The sequence below is a fragment of the Rutidosis leptorrhynchoides genome, chromosome 4 (genome assembly GCF_046630445.1).
Source record: "Rutidosis leptorrhynchoides isolate AG116_Rl617_1_P2 chromosome 4, CSIRO_AGI_Rlap_v1, whole genome shotgun sequence".
Taxonomy (NCBI): Eukaryota; Viridiplantae; Streptophyta; class Magnoliopsida; order Asterales; family Asteraceae; genus Rutidosis; species Rutidosis leptorrhynchoides.
The window spans coordinates 533204188-533212700 of record NC_092336.1 but is presented as its reverse complement, the minus strand read 5'-3'; positions in this window follow the sequence as shown (position 1 = coordinate 533212700).

The following is an 8513-nucleotide window of genomic DNA, read 5'->3' as shown; positions in this document are numbered from 1 at the left end:
AGGGATTTTTGAAGTGTTCTTGAAGTGTTCTTCCTATGATGATTATAGCTTGATTCTTGAAGTGATTTTTGATGAAGATGATGATTAACTACTGGAAAAATACGTTCATAATAGTGTGTGTGTGTTGAGAGAGAATTAGAAAGAGAATTGGAAGTGAAATGGAGTGAATGATGAGTGGTAATTGGTGAGTGGTGAGTGGGGTTAAAAGGAGTTCTAGTTAGTTGACTAGCTCATGGTAGAAGTTAAAATTGATTAGTCATACATGACATAATCAAGAGTGGAATCCCATGCTAGTTCCTATTGGTATATACTCATAGTAAGTACGTTTTGAAGCTGTGTATAATACGGGTAAGAATACGACTAGAATTCTTGATGAAAGAAAAGAATGGAAAAGTAACTGTAACCATTTTCGTTAAGTATGAGTGTTTTGATATATGTCTTGAAGTCTTCCAAAAGTATTTTAATACATCTAAATACACTACATGTATATACATTTTAACTGAGTCGTTAAGTCATCGTTAGTCGTTACATGTAAGTGTTGTTTTGAAACCTTTAAGTTAACGATCTCAATTAATGTTGTTAACCCATTGTTTATTATATCTAATGAGATGTTAAATTATTATATTATCATGATATTATGATATATTAATATATCTTAATATGATATATATACATTTAAATGTCGTTACAACGATAATCGTTACATATATGTCTCGTTTCGAAATCCTTAAGTTAGTAGTCTTGTTTATATGTATATAACTCATTGTTAATATACTTATGGAGATACTTACTTATCATAATCTCATGTTAACCATATGTATATCCATATATATATCGTCATGTCGTTTTTACAAGTTTTAACGTTCGTGAATCGCCGGTCAACTTGGGTGGTCAATTGTCTATATGAAACATATTTCAATTAATCAAGTCTTAACAAGTTTGATTGCTTAACATGTTGGAAACATTTAATCATGTAAATATCAATCTCAATTAATATATATAAACATGGAAAAGTTCGGGTCACTACAGTACCTACCCGTTAAATAAATTTCATCCCGAAATTTTAAGCTGTTGAAGGTGTTGACGAATCTTCTAGAAATAGATGCGGGTATTTCTTCTTCATCTGATCTTCACGCTCCCAGGTGAACTCGGGTCCTCTACGATCATTCCATCGAACCTTAACAATTGGTATCTTGTTTTGCTTAAGTCTTTTAACCTCACGATCCATTATTTCGACGGGTTCTTCGATGAATTGAAGTTTTTCGTTGATTTGAATTTCATCTAATGGAATAGTGAGATCTTCTTTAGCAAAACATTTCTTCAAATTCGAGACGTGGAAAGTGTTATGTACAGCCGTGAGTTGTTGAGGTAACTCAAGTCGGTAAGCTACTGGTCCGACACGATCAATAATCTTGAATGGTCCAATATACCTTGGATTTAATTTCCCTCGTTTACCAAATCGAACAACGCCTTTCCAAGGTGCAACTTTAAGCATGACCATCTCTCCAATTTCAAATTCTATATCTTTTCTTTTAATGTCAGCGTAGCTCTTTTGTCGACTTTGGGCGGTTTTCAACCGTTGTTGAATTTGGATGATCTTCTCGGTAGTTTCTTGTATAATCTCCGGACCAGTAATCTGTCTATCCCCCACTTCACTCCAACAAATCGGAGACCTGCACTTTCTACCATAAAGTGCTTCAAACGGCGCCATCTCAATGCTTGAATGGTAGCTGTTGTTGTAGGAAAATTCTGCTAACGGTAGATGTCGATCCCAACTATTTCCGAAATCAATAACGCATGCTCGTAGCATGTCTTCAAGCATTTGTATCATCCTTTCGCTCTGCCCATCAGTTTGTGGATGATAGGCAGTACTCATGTCTAGACGAGTTCCTAATGCTTGCTGTAATGTCTGCCAGAATCTTGAAATAAATCTGCCATCCCTATCAGAGATAATAGAGATTGGTATTCCATGTCTGGAGACGACTTCCTTCAAATACAGTCGTGCTAACTTCTCCATCTTGTCGTCTTCTCTTATTGGCAGGAAGTGTGCTGATTTGGTGAGACGATCAACTATTACCCAAATAGTATCAAAACCACTTGCAGTCCTTGGCAATTTAGTGATGAAATCCATGATAATGTTTTCCCATTTCCATTTCGGGATTTCGGGTTGTTGAAGTAGACCTGATGGTTTCTGATGCACAGCTTTGACTTTAGAGCACGTCAAACATTCTACTACGTATTTAGCAACATCGGCTTTCATACCCGGCCACTAAAAATGTTTCTTGAGATCCTTGTACATCTTTCCCGTTCCAGGATGTATTGAGTATCTGGTTTTATGAGCTTCTCTAAGTACCATTTCTCTCATATCTCCAAATTTTGGTACCCAAATCCTTTCAGCCCTATACCGGGTTCCGTCTTCCCGAATATTAAGATGCTTCTCCGATCCTTTGGGTATTTCATCCTTTAAATTTCCCTCTTTTAAAACTCCTTGTTGCGCCTCTTTTATTTGAGTGGTAAGGTTATTATGAATCATTATATTCATAGATTTTACTCGAATGGGTTCTCTGTCCTTCCTGCTCAAGGCATCGGCTACCACATTTGCCTTCCCCGGGTGGTAACGAATCTCAAAGTCGTAATCATTCAATAATTCAATCCACCTACGCTGCCTCATATTCAGTTGTTTCTAATTAAATATGTGTTGAAGACTTTTGTGGTCGGTATATATAATACTTTTGACCCCATATAAGTAGTGCCTCCAAGTCTTTAATGCAAAAACAACCGCGCCTAATTCCAAATCATGCGTCGTATAATTTTGTTCGTGAATCTTCAATTGTCTAGACGCATAAGCAATCACCTTCGTTCGTTGAATTAATACACAACCGAGACCTTGCTTTGATGCGTCACAATAAATCACAAAATCATCATTCCCTTCAGGCAATGACAATATAGGTGCCGTAGTTAGCTTTTTCTTCAATAACTGAAACGCTTTCTCTTGTTCATCATTCCATTCAAATTTCTTCCCTTTATGCGTTAATGCAGTCAAGGGTTTTGCTATTCTGGAAAAGTCTTGGATGAACCTTCTGTAGTAACCAGCTAGTCCTAAAAACGGGCGTATGTGTTTCGGAGTTTTCGGGGTTTCCCACTTTTCAACAGTTTCTATCTTTGCCGGATCCACCTTAATACCTTCTTTGTTCACTATGTGACCGAGGAATTGAACTTCTTCCAACCAAAATGCACACTTTGAAAACTTAGCATACAATTCTTCCTTCCTCAATACTTCTAACACCTTTCTCAAATGTTCACCGTGTTCTTGGTCATTCTTTGAGTAAATAAGTATGTCATCAATGAAAACAATGACAAACTTGTCAAGGTATGGTCCACACACTCGGTTCATAAGGTCCATGAACACAGCTGGTGCATTAGTTAAACCAAATGGCATGACCATGAACTCATAATGACCATAACGTGTTCTGAAAGCAGTCTTTGGAATATCAACTTCTTTCACCTGCATTTGATGATACCCGGAACGTAAGTCAATCTTTGAAAAAACAGACGAGCCTTGTAGTTGATCAAATAAGTCGTCGATTCTCGGTAGTGGGTAGCGGTTCTTGATGGTAAGTTTGTTCAACTCTCGGTAGTCGATACACAACCTGAATGTACCATCTTTCTTCTTGACAAACAAAACAGGAGCTCCCCACGGTGATGTGCTTGGTCGAATGAAACCACGCTTTAAAAGTTCTTGTAATTGGCTTTGCAGTTCTTTCATCTCGCTGGGTGCGAGTCTGTAAGGAGCACGAGCTATTGGTGCAGCTCCTGGTACAAGATCTATTTGAAATTCAACGGATCGTTGTGGGGGTAATCCCGGTAATTCTTTCGGAAATACATCGGGAAATTCTTTTGCAATGGGAACATCATTGATGCTCTTTTCTTCAGTTTGTACTTTCTCGACGTGTGCTAGAATAGCATAGCAACCTTTTCTTATTAGTTTTTGTGCCTTCAAATTACTAATAAGATGTAGCTTCGTGTTGCCCTTTTCTCCGTACACCATTAAGGGTTTTCCTTTTTCTTGTATAATGCGAATTGCATTTTTGTAACAAACGATCTCTGCTTTTACTTCTTTCAACCAGTCCATACCGATTATCACATCAAAACTCCCTAACTCTACTGGTATCAAATCAATCTTAAATGTTTCGCTAACCAGTTTAATTTCTTGATTCCGACATATATTATCTGCTGAAATTAATTTACCATTTGCTAATTCGAGTAAAAATTTACTATCCAAAGGCGTCAATGGACAACTTAATTTAGCACAAAAATCTCTACTCATATAGCTTCTATCCGCACCCGAATCAAATAAAACGTAAGCAGATTTATTGTCAATAAGAAACGTACCCGTAACAAGCTCCGGGTCTTCCTGTGCCTCTGCCGCATTAATATTGAAAACTCTTCCGCGGCCTTGTCCATTCGTGTTCTCCTGGTTCGGGCAATTTCTAATAATGTGGCCCGGTTTTCCACATTTATAACAAACTACATTGGTATAACTTGCTCCGACACTACTTGCTCCGCCATTACTCATTCCGACACCATTTGTTCCTTTCGTTCTATTAACCCCTGGTCCGTAGACCTCACACTTCGCCGCGCTATGACCATTTCTTTTACATTTGTTGCAAAATTTGGTGCAGAACCCCGAGTGATACTTTTCACACCTTTGGCATAGCTGCTTCTGATTGTTGTTGTTGTTGCGGTTATTATTGTTGTTGGGATGATTATTGTAGTTGCTGTTATTGTTGTTGTTGTTGTTGTTGTTGGGCCGTTTGTTGTAGTTGCGATTGATGTTGCGATTGTTGGGATAATTGTTGCGATTATTGTTGTAATTGCTGTTGTTGTTGTATTGGTGATTCTTATCACCGTTTTCCTCCCACTTTCTTTTGACTTGCTTCACATTGGCCTCTTCAGCAGTCTGTTCTTTAATTCTTTCTTCAATCTGGTTCACTAGTTTGTGAGCCATTCTACATGCCTGTTGTATGGAGGCGGGCTCGTGTGAACTTATATCTTCTTGGATTCTTTCCGGTAATCCTTTCACAAATGCGTCGATCTTCTCTTCCTCATCTTCGAATGCTCCCAGACACAATAGGCACAATTCTGTGAATCGTCTTTCGTACGTGGTAATATCAAATCCTTGGGTTCGTAACCCTCTAAGTTCTGTCTTGAGCTTATTGACCTCGGTTCTGGGACGGTACTTCTCGTTCATCAAGTGCTTGAATGCTGACCACGGTAGTGCGTACGCATCATCTTGTCCCACTTGCTCTAGATAGGTATTCCACCATGTTAACGCAGAACCTGGGAAGGTATGCGTAGCGTACTTCACTTTGTCCTCTTCAGTACACTTACTTATGGCAAACACCGATTCGACCTTCTCGGTCCACCGTTTCAATCCGATCGGTCCTTCGGTTTCATCAAATTCCAAAGGTTTGCAGGTAGTGAATTCTTTGTAGGTGCATCCTACACGATTTCCTGTACTGCCAGATCCAAGGTTATTGTTGGTATGTAGCGCAGCCTGTACTGCAGCTATGTTTGAAGCTAGAAAAGTACGGAATTCCTCTTCATTCATATTCACGGTGTGTTGAGTAGTCGGTGCCATTTCCTTCAAAATAGTCAAATGGAACAAGTTAATCATACAGAATATTAAGAGTAGTTAATAGTATTTCGTAGCATAATATGAACTCATTTATAAAAGCTTTTTCTTCATATTAGCATTTTATAAGTTAAATTCGGGTAGTACCTACCCGTTAAGTTCATACTTAGTAGCTAATATACAATTCAACTACTACAATTCTATATGAAAAACTGATTGTAATAATATTTCGCGTTCAAACTTTTATACAATATTTTACAAACTTACAATACCGCTTATTTTACATAAAGCATGAAATATAGCACACAATAACTTTGATACAAGATAGTTGTGAAGATAATTCTAGCTAGTACACAAGTCGTTCAGCAAAGGCAATAAAGACACGTAATTTATACGTCCAGAAACAAGTCATGCATTCTGGTTTTACTAGGACTACTTCCCATCCTTGGTCTTGTGGAACATAACCGTTATGGCCGTTGATAAGACAGCGTGTTGTAACGTCGTCAAAGGGACGAGGGTTATGTAATGACCAACAGTCTCGTAATAACCTAAAAACCTCATTTCTTACCCCAATTACCGACTCCGTCACTTGTGGGAACGTTTTGTTTAATAGTTGTAGCCCGATGTTCTTGTTCTCACTTTGGTGAGAAGCGAACATTACTAACTCGTAAGCATAACATGCTTCTTTATGTTGCATGTTAGCCGCTTTTTCTAAATCACGAAGTCCTATATTCGGATATACTGAGTCAAAATAATTTCTTAACCCGTTGCGTAAAATAGCATTTGGGTTCCCCGCAATATATGCGTCAAAGTAAACACATCGTAACTTATGGATTTCCCAATGTGATATCCCCCATCTTTCGAACGAAAGCCTTTTATAAACCAAGGCATTCTTGGAACGTTCTTCGAATGTCTTACAAACTGATCTCGCCTTAAATAGTTGTGCCGAGGAATTCTGACCGACTCTAGACAAGATTTCATCAATCATGTCTCCGGGTAGGTCTCTTAAAATATTGGGTTGTCTATCCATTTTGTGTTTTTATACTGTAAAATAGACAAGAGTTAGATTCATAAAAAAATACTTATTAATACAAGCAATTTTTTTTACATATATCATAAAGCATAAGCACACTATATTACATATATTACACCACACGAATACAACTATCTTATTCCGACTCGCTCGTTTCTTCTTGTTCAGTTTTGGTTCGTTTTGCCAAGTTTCTAGGGATATATGATGTTCCCCTAATACGAGCCGTCGTTGTCCACATTGGTTTAGAAAAACCTGGTGGTTTAGAGGTTCCCGGGTCATTGTTACAACTTAAGGACTTCGGGGGTTGACGATACATATAAAGTTCATCGGGGTTGGAATTAGATTTCTCTATTTTTATGCCTTTTCCCATATTATTTTCTTTTGCCTTTTTAAATTCAGTTGGGGTAATTTCTATAACATCATCGGAATTCTCGTCGGAATCCGATTCATCGGAGAATTGGTAATCCTCCCAATATTTTGCTTCCTTGGCGGAAACACCATTGACCATAATTAACCTTGGTCGGTTGGTTGAGGATTCTCTTTTACTTAACCGTTTTATTATTTCCCCCACCGGTTCTATTTCTTCTTCCGGTTCCGGTTCCGATTCTTCTTCCGGTTCCGACTCTTCTTCCGGTTCCTCTTCGGGAACTTGTGAATCAGTCCACGAATCATTCCAATTTACATTTGACTCTTCATTATTATTAGGTGAGTCAATGGGACTTGTTCTAGAGGTAGACATCTATCACATAATATCAAACACGTTAAGAGATTAATATATCACATAATATTCATATGTTAAAAATATATAGTTTCCAACAAAAATGTTAAGCAATCATTTTTAAAGAAAACACGGTCGAAGTCCAGACTCACTAATGCATCCTAACAAACTCGATAAGACACACTAATGCAAATTTTCTGGTTCTCTAAGACCAACGCTCTGATACCAACTGAAATGTCCCGTTCTTATTGATTAAAAACGTTCCATATTAATTGATTTCGTTGCGAGGTTTTGACCTCTATATGAGACGTTTTTCAAAGACTGCATTCATTTTAAAACGAACCATAACCTTTATTTCATCAATAAAGGTTTAAAAAGCTTTACGTAGATTATCAAATAATGATAATCTAAAATATCCTGTTTACACACGACCATTACATAATGGTTTACAATACAAATATGTTACAACAAAATAAGTTTCTTGAATGCAGTTTTTACACAATATCATACAAGCATGGACTCCAAATCTCGTCCTTATTTAAGTATGCGACAGCGGAAGCTCTTAATAATCACCTGAGAATAAACATGCTTAAAACGTCAACAAAAATGTTGGTGAGTTATAGGTTTAACCTATATATATCAAATCATAATAATAGACCACAAGGTTTCATATTTCAATACACATCCCATACATAGAGATAAAAATCATTCATATGGTGAACACCTGGTAATCGACATTAACAATATGCATATATAAGAATATCCCCATCATTCCGGGACACCCTTCGGATATGATATAAATTTAGAAGTACTAAAGCATTCGGTATTTTAGATGGGGCTTGTTGGGCCCAATAGATCTATCTTTAGGATTCGCGTCAATTAGGGTGTCTGTTCCCTAATTCTTAGATTACCAGACTTAATAAAAAGGGGCATATTCGATTTCGATAATTCAACCATAGAATGTAGTTTCACGTACTTGTGTCTATTTTGTAAATCATTTATAAAACCTGCATGTATTCGCATCCCAAAAATATTAGATTTTAAAAGTGGGACTATAACTCACTTTCACAGATTTTTACTTCGTCGGGAAGTAAGGCTTGGCCACTGGTTGATTCACGAACCTATAA